General features: G+C 40.6%; 1 pseudogene; it reads left to right on the top strand.

The window, feature by feature from the left end:
- LOC107523929 (keratin, type I cytoskeletal 18 pseudogene) overlaps positions 1-11,793 on the top strand; it is a 59,019-nt pseudogene extending 47,226 nt beyond the window's left edge.
- Positions 11,794-13,443: the final 1,650 nt, after the last annotated feature.

Here is a 13,443-nt window from a genome sequence, read left to right as displayed (position 1 = left end):
GTACAGAAATATTTCACACAGTTCAAGGTCAGACTTCTCAGCTTCACCAGGATCCTTGAGAACCTTGATCCAGAGATCCAAGAGCTGAAAGAGCAGCTGAGAAACTCACTCGTTAAAACACAATTACTCTACTTTCTAAGAGAGGCACTCAGGTGGTCACTCAAGTTGTGTTGACTCTTTAAATAGCTCTAATAATCAGGGCTATCTGATTTTTTAGATCACGGCAAATGTGCTGTGTAGTCAGAGGTAGCTCATTAGATGGGAGAGGTCTGTCGTACTAAAGCCTGAAGACTTGCCAGACGGCACTACTGTGAGTGGTGAGTCATTGAGATAGGATCTAATTATGTTCCATATAGTCTACTTCAGAAATCTTGATAATATGCAATAAAGTCCCAAAGAGGTTTTCATTTAAAATGAGTGAAATAAATAATATTTGACCCAAAAAAGGCAAGCTTTGTTTTTCTAGGGGAAAAAAATCACAGGTGGTGAAGACCTCATTCCATAAGCACTGTAACTCAGACATAGTCCGGCTTAATTAACATCTGTTGAGTGAATCAGGGATGCTTTTAACTTTTTCTAGATGTTTTACATCGACGTCTTTAAGTACGCACATCAAATCAGTGAGTTGGTTCATCACGTTTTCAGTCTTATATTCTGCATTATTCATGCTGCTTCTCTCCAGGTCAGTCCAGGAGGAGGACCTGCTCTCCTCACGGCGCCCCTGTGGAGCACTGTCCCCAAATGACAGGTGGCTGGAGCAGCTCAAAGCTGTCAACAGTAAAACAGGTTTCACGTAACAGCCACCTAGCACACCAGGTACTTCACAGCTCAACTTTTCATTCTACTTCTGTGCACTGAACTTTGCCATCCCCTTGTTTAAAGAAAAAAACAAAAGTGTTTCAGCAGGAACTATAGAAAAACAAGAGCAGGGAAGCACCAGAGACTCCTCTGGTCTGTATCTGCCTGACATAAATTCCAGATAGCTACATACAGATCAGCTCAAACGCTGTCTTTTAATTCTACCAGAGTTGCACTAACTCACCCATGTTCACCCTAGCTCACCCAGGCTTTTTTTTTGCAAACCAGGAATACTGGTTCTCAGACATTTCCCTTGGATAACCCAACTCTCTTCGGTTTACAGAGAATAGATCCTCTAACTTTCATTCCGGCTTTAATTTTTTTTTAACTCTGATGGATAGACTATTTTAAATTATCGTTATTTCTTTCCAAGTATCATTAGCATCTTTAAAAAAAAATAGCTCATTTATCACTTAAGTCAATATCTGCAAAGTCCTGTCCCACATTCAGGTCCCACCAAGAGTCCTTTCACTGCTATGAATAGACACTATGATAAGATCTCCATTAATAGAGAATATGTTTCAGCCCTGGCGGGTGTTGCTCAGTGGTTAGAGCGTTAGCTGGCTCACTGAAGGGCCTCAGGTTCGATTCCCGGTCAGTGGCATGTACCTGGGTTGCAGGTTCAATCCCCTGCCCAGATCGGTGTCCATGTGGAAAGCAACCAATCAATGTGTCTCTCACACATATCTCTCCCTCTCTCTCTCTCTTTCTCCCCCCCCCACTTTGAAAAGCAATGGAAAAATATCCTCGAGTGAGAATTAACCAAAAAAACACACCAGAGAATATGTTTCAACAACACACATTATTGTAAGAATCTTCATTACTGACAGCAGAAATAGGATGGACGAAGGTGTACTCAAGGATATCAGAACAGGAGTGCTACTGTATAAAATATTAACTGAATGGGGAAAATGGCCTGGGGATAGGAAGGGAAAGTATAGATAAAATCAATAGATCCAAACATAAGAAAAGCCTAAAGGAGAGGCAAGAAGTGAGATACCCACCAAAAAACAAAAAAGACATAGAAAGGCAAAGATGATGTTGATACAGAAAACAAACTTTACAATTTCAAGTAAGGGCATTTCCTTTCCTTTCTTCATAAGTATCTAAAACCTATGCAGGCAAGGGAGTCATTGTGTATAACCACACACATGTGCATCTGAGGGGAACACTGCCTTCCAAGCAGATGATGCTAGTATTGCTTCCCTTGCAGAGACAGATGTGGCTTTTTGTAAATACAACCAGAAGATGTTTTAGTCAAGTTATTATTCATCCAACAACAGTAAGTTAGGCAGTGAGTGTGTGCCAGGCACAGTGGGAACTATAAAAATAACTCTGCACCGTCCTTAACCTTAGAGAACCTAAAATCTAGTAGTAAAAGCCAAATACAATATTATAAAAATTCAAAGGAAAGAGAAAGAAGAGATCCCTGAGGTGCTCATGGATGGCTTCATGTTAGAAGTGGCCTTTCAAATAGATCTTGAAAAATGAGTGGGATTTTGATGATCAGAGAAAATAGGAGGCTGGCACCCGAGAAGTAAGGCCTGACCAGTGAAGCTGAGATGGGCAAGTGCTATGTGTGTCCTGAAAATGGTGATCCACAGTGGCCTGAATGTAGGGGACATTTAGGAAGAAAAGAGTATAAAAGGGGCCTGAGCCTAAATTATGGGGGACTCTGAATGCCAGATAAGGAATTTATTCTATGAATTTTAGCGGGTGGGAATGTGTATATGTGAGCAGGCACTGTTAGTTGTCTCATCAACAACTTCTCTTGCTTGCTGAAGAACCTTAATTGTGTTTAGAGCCCATCTCTGTGAGGCCCTCCATAAGGCCCTGAAAGGGGGTAAGCAGGCCCCCAGCTCTGGGTGGGTAGGTGGGTATGTGTGTAATGGGGGGGTGATGAATCATGGTGCTTTAAGCCACCAGGAAAATCAGTGTGAAAATGGCTGAGCTATGGTATCTATGGGATACTTTAGAGGGGAGGTCTGGTATCAATTAGAAATAGAGGTCTAGACAGTCCACAGCCAGAGAGAGAGAGAGAGAGAATGGAGAGGCCCCCACATAAAAAATGTGATCATTTTAAATAAAAATGAAAAGATCAACTAGTAAAATTATCTCATGTGAAAGAAGGTGACAGAGCACAGTTTTGGGAACATTGGAATTAACTGGACAAGAAAAGAGAATTCTACTAACTAAACTAGGAAGCAATGGTGAGAAAGACAGAACCAGGGATGGGTCTTAAGGGCCCAAGAGCTTTGAGAGGTGGATGGTTGAAAACACATAATTCTTTAGCGTCCATGGGTTTTGTCAAGAAGTTACTTTAGCCCTAGCTGGTTTGGCTCAGTGGTTAGAGCGTCGGCCCAAGGATGAAGGGTCCCGGGTTCGATTGCAACCAAGGGCACATACCTCAGTTGCAGGCTCTATCCCCAGCCTCAGTCGGAGTGAGTACGGGAGGCAACCAGTCAGTGTGTCTCTCTCACATCAATGTTTCTCTCTCTCTCTCCCTTCCACTCTCTCTGAAGATCAATGGGAGGAATATCCTCGGGTGAGAACTTAAAAAAAGGAAGTTGCTTTAGGCGTGGATGAGCCATTATCAGCATCTCAGACACCCAACAGAAAAGGTATATTTATGCGCAATGGGACTCAACAGCCAGATTAAGCAGCCAGAAGCCATGAACAGGGCACAGGCATCTATATGTTTACTGATCCTGATTGTTTTTTAGCATCACAACCATGTCAAAAATTCAAGCTATAAGGTAAATGTATTATATCCCTTTGATAATGGTGAGTCGAATCAGAGATGAAACAGAAAAATAATGTAACTACAAATGGAAACAGTCATTTTTGTTATAGGACCCCAAGAGCTTTAAACTGCAGACCCAGCTGTTTTGACCCCTGAGTTTGTCCTAAACAAATATGGTCCTCTGTTAGGACCCACAGCCCCACCGCAGAGCAGGGGTTGCCGTTGGTCTTGCTGCCCTCAATCTGTATCCACTATGAGCATCTGCCTGCCAGCAACTACACGCTCTCCCTTCAGCATCTGCTTCTCCAGGCAGTTTTACGGATTGGGCTTGATTTTCTGGAGTTATGAGTCCTCCTCTGAGAACACCCTCTGCTTTGAAGCTTGGTTATCTGACCTGGGCCCTGATCCCTCCTAGCTTTGTTTTCCAGTTTCAGTTCCTCCGCCTGCAATACTGTTCTCTAACTGAATCCTGCTCCGACCTTGACAACACAAGCAAAGGTAGCTTAGATCTCTGCACCTGAAAAATAGTACCATCTTCCCACCCAAACTGCTATTGCTCACTCCCTTAAAGGTACAGCAAAATCACTCAGACCAAAGTTTGTTGTATCCCTTTGGGCATTGTTGGGGGCCCTGCTCACCGGCTCTCCAAAGGGCCAACTTTCCCTTTTGGTTAGTTCAAGTAAAAATAATGCTATTATTATTATTATTAAGATTTTGGCTTTTGCTATGTTCCAGGCACTGCTAAATGGGGCTTAGAGAGGTAAGTTATATAGCTTTCCCAAGGTCTTAAAGCTAGTAGGCCATGGGGTCAGGATTCACACCCAGACAAGCTTTCTTTCCCCTTGGACACATCCCTAGGGTTCCCGTGTCTTTGCCTAAGGTAAAGGAGTTCAGATAACTAATGAAATCTTTCCAAAAATCATATTTTTGCCCTGAAAAATAATAAAAATCCTGAATTCAGCTCTAGCTCACCTGACTCGCAAACCAGTACGCCTCTCCTGTGCCACGTGTTCTAAGGTTCTGAATGTAATTGATTCAAGTTGTCATGAAGTGAAGAATTACAGCGGAACGTTAAACGAGATGTTAATGCATCTGCATCATCATTTGCTTTATTTGGTTCCATGACATCACGTTTTAGACTCTGATTGAGGTCATAATCAACAATCATTTTTGTAGTCTCCATTTATTAAGCCAACAACTGGAGTCATACTGTGTTTACCTAACCAAATAAAGAAGCTTTTTTTGTTTCTTTTCCTTCTCACAGAACAGATACTTCTTGTTCCCATTTTTTTTAACCAGCATCTTGGAAGACTACCAGTCCCAGGATCTATAAACAGAGCTTCCCTCCAGCTAGAGCTTTTATCTCGATTGGGCGGAGAAAGGTAGATGACTCCCTCATGATAAAGGGCTTTCTAAAGGCTGGTTACGCAACATCTGCTATGCGTTAGAGACCGATGCCCAGGAAGGGGGCAGGGGAGGGAATATTGCTTATTGCTGCGTGTACGGTTCTAGTTTTTCTTCAGAGTAACGTGACGATTACACATAAGTGATTTCGCAATACCACACTTCAGCTGAATTTCATCAAAAGAGAACTGGGCATTCGTCCTTAAACTGTTGGGTCATTTGCATGTGTTGCCTCTTTCCCCAAAGAAGTCTCTAGAAAACTCAGCCAGCGTCAGCACTGGCTAGGCTTGTCCTCTCTTCCAATCCTGCCCCCAAGCAACCCGCTCTGAGAAGAACTGGGAAATGAATCACATTGGGAAGAGACTAAGAAGCCGGCACACTGACACAGGACGATGCTTCCTGGCCAGGGCCCCTGTGCGCATCTCCTTGCAGAAGCACTGATGCTCTGAATTTTTTGTTACAATTAACTAGAGATTAACAATGGCGCTGCCCTTTTAGTTTGGGGGTGGAGGTTGCAAAGTCCATTTATATCATAATAAAAGCATCCCTAGACTTAGCTTTTAGATGTCTCTCTTCGAAGGGACCACTCAAAGCCAGAGAAATTGAAAGGCCAGCCAGGCAGCTTGTTAGAGTGACAGTCTATAAGAAGAGACTAACATTTCACTCAAATAAATCAGAATTATGGCCCCAGTTAGCCTGAGTAAAATGTAACTGCTCTCACTACTCTTGAAATAGATTACATTCTGGAGAGAGGAACCAGTACCTCCTCCCCCCCACCCCACCCCCCCACCCCCCGCCACACACACACACACACACACACCTATCTCTGTTGAGTATTTTGTTAGTGTATAAGTGCCAAATAGTAATTAGTGGCCTTCAGCCAAAATTCTGAAATAATGTGTGGCATAATGTTTACTGAAGTGAATCAAATTTTAAACCTTTTAATATACCTCCTAAGATGTTGTCTGGTTCAGAAAAATCACAAAAGAAATGGAAGTGCAAACAAGAACTGCAGAAAAATGGAAAGTAAATTTAAACAAATTTATCATCAGCCAATTAAGTAAGTTCTAACTCCATACCATGTTCATTACTATAAACTGGTTTCTCCCCACTCCCACTAAATAAAGGCTACATGATTATTTAGAGAATATAATTTGAGTGGTATTGCATTACTAGCTTGCTTGGACTGTGCATATGAAAATCTTAAGCCAATGTCAGAACCACTCATACTTTTTCAGTACCAAAAAAGGAACAACAAAAAAAAATTGGCCTCTGCCACTTTGGAAAACAGTTTGTCAGCTTCTTTCAAATTACACACATATCAACCACATGATCCAGCCATTCCACTCCTAGATGTTTACCCAAAAGAGAAGGAAATATATGCCAAGCAAAGATTTGTACACAAATGTTCACAACAGCATTATTTGTAAGAGGCAAAAACTGGAAGCAACCCAAATGTCCATCAACAGTTGAATGAATAAAGAAATTGTGATCTAGCCCTAGCTGGTTTTCTCAGCGGTTAGAACATCGGCCTGTGGACTGAAGAGTCCCGGGTTCAATTCCAGACAAGGGCACGTACCTCAGTTGCAAGCTTGATCCCCAGCCCTGATCTCTCTCACATCGATGTTTCTCTCTCTCTCTCCCTTCCACTCTCTCTGAAAAGCAACGGAAAACATATCCTCGGGTGAGGATTACAAAAAAAAAAAAAATGTGATCTGTCTGTACATTGGAATACTACTCAAGATAAAAAGGAATGAACTATTCAGACACCCAATAACATGGATGAATCTCAAAGCAATCCTGCTGAGTGAAGCCAAACCAAAAACAGTACATACTGTATGATTTCACTTGTATAAAATTCTAATCTGTAGGGGACAGAAAGAAGAGCAGAGATTGCTTGGGTATAGGGTGGGCAGGAAGGGAGAGAAGGGAAGAATTACAAAAGGTCATGAGAAGACTTTGGGGGTGATGGATATGTTCACATTCTTGATTGTCATGATGGTTTTGTCACAACATAGGTTTGTCAAAACTTAGCCAATTATACATTCCAAATATGTGCTGTTTATTGTCTAGTAATTATGCCTTTAAAAAACTATTTTTGAATTAAGATTTGTACACCACTGTTTGTATGGTGTTTTTTAAACTTTAAAAATAGGCCTCTGTACTTGAAAGAACACATTCTGTATCTTGCTTTCAGTAAGAATCAGGACGAACCTTTGGAAACTAATTAAATGATCCTGATATTTTTGTTCAATGGCTAAAACAGTGGTTCTCCAAATTTAGTAGGCACAAGAATACCTGAGATATTCATTTGAAATGCAGACTCCTGTGTTTCACCCAGGGGTGAAAAAAAAGACCAAAAAACAAAACAAAACAAAACAACCCACAAAAACAATGTAGGTATTCCATATATACATAAATATACTATATATTTTTGCTGATAAAAACAGTCTGTTGCACACAATTTACAACATTCAATGTGTTTGTGTTTTTGTAAATTTCATAAAGTTAATTTACTCTTAGAGAATGCATTGGTATTTTTGCCAGACTCTATAGACAACTTATGGTTGCAACTGATGAAGAAGTATAGTTCCAACGTGACTGTTGGTTGAGTAACATCAGTGGGTAAAACAAAAGTGGAACGGCATTTGTTAATGATGTGAGAGACTTTGCTGAGTTGTATAATAGCTTTTGAATATTGGAAGAATGCATCCTCATTTTGTGCTATTCACAGTGTATGATCATGTGACACACTGTAAAGTTTAATCTGCATTATTCACATTTTCTCTATCACTTTCTTATGTATGGACAATAAATAAAACAATATACCAAATCTGGTTTGTATTTGCCAGTTTCCATGGTGTAAAAGGCCAATTTCAAGCTACCACTGAATGGTCAGTTGGGGAAAGATGCCCAGTAGCACACCATCATGTGGTATTTCCACCACACAAATGCAATGAGCATGGCCTCAGTAACATAGATAATAATAAAGTATAGTAAAGGCCATAGGAAGTGATGAGTTTTGAGTAACTTTTATCTTTGTCTTTAATATAATTTATTTAATGGGAAGCTTATATAATTTAATTTTTAGTGATTTTTAGTAACTGGCTCAAAAAATTCCTTAAAATTTAATAGTTGGCTCTCAAGAGCCAGTATAAGCTGGCTCCAGCATACGACTGGTGCCACCTTAGCCCTAAGGAATTAGATCCTCTGAGACTGGGACCCAGGAATTTGCATTTTTAATATCTTCCAAGATGATTCTGATGTAAGATGCCAGCAGAAAATCTAATTGCAATTTTTTTTTCTATTTAGCTAATAAGTAGGTAATCTTCAGAGGCAGTACATTATGGAGAAAGAATACAGGATTAGCATTAGAGCATGAGGGTTCTCACTCTAGTTATGCCACTAATGATATGGCCTTGGGCAAATCACTAACCCTCTCAGTTTCCTAATCTAATAAGGAGGGAGTGAAACTAAGAAAGGGTTAATAGATGTAATTTTTAAGATTTACTTACATACTGAAGTATTTAAGGATTTAATGATCTGGTGTCTAAGATTTGCTTTAAAATGCTTCAGGAAACAAAGAAAGAAAGAAAAGTTGGGCTGGGAGGTAGATAAACTAAGATCGGCAAACAGTCTTTGTGATGAGAACATGAGGATTTATTACACTATTCTCTCTACTCTTGAGTATGTTTGAAATTTTCTATAATAAAAATTTATTGGAAAGTCATTAATAATCTTCTAGGATCCCTTCTATCTTTAAAAATTTGTTTTAAAAATATGTTTCACATCAATTAAGTAACCTACTCACATTGGGACAATTGAGACAATTTTGTTAACTTTCTATTTTAATTTCTAGAGTATCTAAATTGCAAAGGCCCAATTTTTGAAGGTTTTGGAAAGATTTAAAGGGGCGTAATTCTGATGGTAAATGTATAAAAATCGTATTTATTGATCTAGTATTAAACTAAGAAAGAAAAAAAAAATTAATGTTTCACATCATCCTTGGGTTTCTAAATTGTTTAGTGGGGCAAGGTCAGAAATTAGAATCTGTTATGGATTTAATGCTTAGGAATCTGAATCTGCTTGGAAGTTGCCCAGAGCAAATCAATGGATGAGCCACCAGGGTCTTAACCCAGTCCTCGGGGCTCTCCAAAGCCCATGTGGCTATTAGAGCCAAATAATACTTGGCAACATTTAAAACTTCTACATTATGGATTAATTTAGTAATTTTTGATTCATCTAATTATTAAGAAATTATATCAATAATGCTACTGAAAATTTTCAGTTTAGGATTCTTAGGTCCCTCTTCTATAAATCCTATATAATAAAATTAACTCTATAAGTATCAATTAAAAGACAAATTATTATATTAGAATAATAAATTAAAAAAAGGAAACAAGACCCAATTATATGCTGACTACAAGAACCAACTTGAGCCCGGCTGGGCATGGCTCAGCAGTTGAGCATTGACCTAGGATCCAGGCGATCAGGGTTAGATTCCCGGTCACGGCACATGCCCAGGTTGCGGGCTGCAGGCTGCAGCTGATCAATGACTCTCTCGTCATTGATGTTTCTATTCCTCTCTCTCCCTCTCCTTTCCTCTCTCTGAAATCAATAAAGATATATTTAAAAAAAAAAAAAAAAAAAGAACCAACTTGAAACATAAAGAGAGGTTAAAAGTAACAGGGTGGGGGAAAATACACCGTGCAAATTATAACTGAAAGACAGCTGAAGTGGCTATATTACTATCACAGTAGACTTCAGAACAAGAAGTATTGCCCAGGAGACAGAGGAGCATCACATAATGATAAACGAGTCAGTTGCAAAGAAGACAAAACAATCCTAAATGTATATACTGTACAACAGAGGTTTAAAATACACGAAGCAAAAAACAGAGCTGAAAGGTGAAATACAAAGATCCACAATCCCTGAGCTCACCACAAGGTCTGGCAGCTAAACCTCAGAGTCTCAGAAGGGGGCGAAAGGAGTCCCTCTTAGTAGCACCTTCTGGCCTACACTAGACAGTAAAAAACAATTCTTAAGAAAACATCCTTGACTTAGGCCCTCAGAATTTCAAGTGATTAAAATCAACCAACTCTGAGCTCACAGTGTAAGAATAAGCCAAGAACAAAAGTTTAGAAACAATTAACTTAGAACTCCAAGACCTGTAAGTATTGGAATTATCAGACACAGAATACAAAATTAATTTGTATGAGGAGGGGGAAATTTGCATAACTGAGGGACAAAATGAGCAATGAGAATGCAACAAAACACAGAAATAAGCCAACTTTTTTTAAAGAGCCAAATAGATCTTTAAAATAAAATCACTGACACTAAAGCATAAATGGAGGCAAAATGGCAGAAAAGATGTAGTTGAAAAGAGAACTGGAAAGCTTGAGGACAGGTTAGAAGAGAGACAAGGAAATAATGTGTCATGAGTGAACCTGGCACTCACTGCTGCTGAAACCTGAGTCTTGACCTCTCGCCTTCCTCCCTGAACAACTCGAGCTTCAGCACTCTGGCTTCTCCACAAACTACTGGACCCTGGGCTCTGGGCAGTCACCCAGCCACCAACCCCAGCCAGCCAGCAGCAATGCCAGCGTCTATGCAGTCTCCAGGGGTTTGGGCTCCCAGATATGTGTCCAACTCTACCAGCGTGCACAACAACTGAGGGCCTGGCTGCAGGGATGACCAGGGGTCTAGCGGGCATTGGGGGCATGCAGAGTGAGAAGGAGACTATGCAATGCCTGAATGACTGCCTGGCCTCCTACATGGAGAGTGTAAGAAGCCTGGAGGCTGATAATCGGAGACTGTAGCACAAAATCCAGGAACACCTGGAGAAGAAGGGGCCCCCGGTCAGAGACTAGGGGCATTATTTCAAGACCATTGAGGGCCTGAGGGCTCAGATCTTTGCAAGTTCTGTGGACAATGTCAGCATCGTTCTGCAGATTGACAATGCCCTGAACTGCTGCTGATGACCTCAGTCAAGTATGAGATGGAGCTGGCCATGGGCCAGTCTGTGGAGAGTGACATCAATGGGCTCTGGAAGGTCATTGATGACACAAATGTCACTTGGCTGCAGCTGGAGATAGAGATTGAGGCTCTCAAGGAGGATCTGATCTTCATGAGGAAGAACCATGAGGAGGAAGTAAATGCTCTACAAAGCCAGACTGCCAACTCTGGGCTGACTGTAAAGTTGGATGCTCCCAAATCTCAAGACCTCAGCAAGATCATGGTGGACATCCAGGCCCAATATGTGAGCTGGCTCAGAAGAACAGAGAAGAGCTAGACAAGCACTGGTCCCAACAGATTGAGGAGAGCACCACAGTGGTCAGCTCGCAGACCGCTGAGATAGGAGCTGCCAAGATGACACTCAGAGAGCTGAGATGTATGGTCCAATCCTTGGAGATCAAACTGGACTCCATGAGAAATCTGAAGGCCAACTTGGAGAACAGTCTGGTGCGGGGGAGGTGGAGATGCACTATGCCATGCAGATGGAACAGCTCAATGGGATCCTGCTGTACCTCGAGTCAGAGCTGGCCCAGACCCAGGCAGAGGGGCAGGGCCAGGCATCAGAGTATCAGGCCCTGCTGAACATCAAGGTCAAGCTGCAGGCTGAGATCACCATCTACCATCACCTGCTAGAATAAGGGGAGGACTCAGAATTTGGCAATGCCCTGGACAACAGTAATTTCATGCAATCCATCCAAAAGACCACCACCCGCAGGATTGTAGACGGTAAACTGGTGTCTGATGTCAACGATGCCAAAGTTCTGAAGTGTTAAGGCAGCCAAAGTGGGGCACTCTTTGGGGGGCAGGGAGCCAATTAAAAGTTCAGAGATCAGCCCGGCTGGACGAGGCTCAGCAGTTGAGCGTCGACCTAGGATCCAGGAGATGGAGGTTCGATTCCCGGTCAGGGCACATGCCTGGGTTGAGGGCTCGATCTCCAATGACTTTCTCATCATTGGTGTTTCTATCTCTCTCTCCCTCTCCTTTCCTCTCTCTAAAATCAATAAAAGATATATATATATAAATAAAGTTCAGAGATCATTATTTTAAAAAAACAAAAGGAATGTGCCATGTACCAAGTGGCACGAATGAAAATAAATCTTATTCTAAACACATTTTTGTGAAACTGAAGAACATGAAAGAGAGAAGGATCTTAAATGCTACAGTAACCACATTCTTTATTATCCAAACTGGGGCACTTTTTTGGAGTCATCATCGTAAGAGAACAGACTTAAACTGGGCTGTCCTGGGCAAACCCAGAGGCAAGGTCATCCTATGAAAGGGCCAGTGACACAAAAAGATCACCTCAATGGAATGATAATTAGACTGACAGCAGACTTCTCACTTGTAGCAATGGAACCCAGGGAACTGCCAAATAATATCTAAAAAAATGCTGAGAGCAAACACTATGGATTTTGAATTATAAACTCAGAAAACCCATGTTTCAAGAATAAAGTGAAAATAAAGACACTTTGAGATAAACATAAACTGAGAATTTATTCACTGTATCTTCACAAGAGGAACTTGTAAAAGATCTTTAGAAAGGAAAGAAAAACAAAAACCTGCTGTGGGAGCAAAGTGTGAGATATAAGGAGGAATGAACAAAGAAAGAAGGAAATCAGTAAATGTGTGTGTGCACCTGTATATCTAAAGCAGATATTATCTCTATAAGATAATAATGTCTAATTCAGGTGAAAAAGAAGATGAAAAGCTAGACAACAGTAGCATATAAATTGGAAAGAGTGATCACAAGCAAATGTTCCAAAGCTTTTTATGAAAAATTATGCTTAGCTTTAGATTAAATATGTATGGTAAAATACTAAAGGTAACCACTAAAATAAAAGAAATAAAGTATGTAACTTCCAAACTAGTGGAAGAGGTAAAATGAGTAAGAAAAAATTCAATAAAAACCCCCACAATTAACAAGTTTGATAATACCAAGTACTGGCAAGTTGTGGAGTTATGGGAAATTTTATACATGCTTTGAAAATGTGGCATAATCTTAGTAAACTGAAATACATATACATTACAACCCAGCAGTTCCACTCAGGTATGTATAGTAGAAAATCTCATGTACACGTGTATAGAAACGGGAATGTTTTTAGCAGCATGGTTCATAATATTAAAAACTAGAAACAACCATATATTAGTTTGCTAGGGCTGCCACTGGGAGGCTTAAACAACAGAAATTTATTTTCTCACAGTTTTGGAGGTTAGAAGTCAGATTTTAAGGTGTCAGCAGACTTGGTTTCTCCTGAGGCCTCTTGCTTCTTGGCTTGCAGATGGCAGCCTCCTTGCTGTGTCCTTACATGGCCTTTCCTCTGTTCATCATATCCCTGGTGTCTTTGTGTGTATCCAAATTTCCTTTCCTTAGAAGACCACCAATCAGAATGTATTAGGACCTATCCTAAAGGCCTCATTTTAAC

This window comes from Miniopterus natalensis, chromosome 2, assembly GCF_054644295.1.
Source record: "Miniopterus natalensis isolate mMinNat1 chromosome 2, mMinNat1.hap1, whole genome shotgun sequence".
NCBI lineage: Eukaryota > Metazoa > Chordata > Mammalia > Chiroptera > Miniopteridae > Miniopterus > Miniopterus natalensis.
Note: the sequence above shows the minus strand (reverse complement) of the source record. Positions and strands in the feature narration are given on the sequence as shown.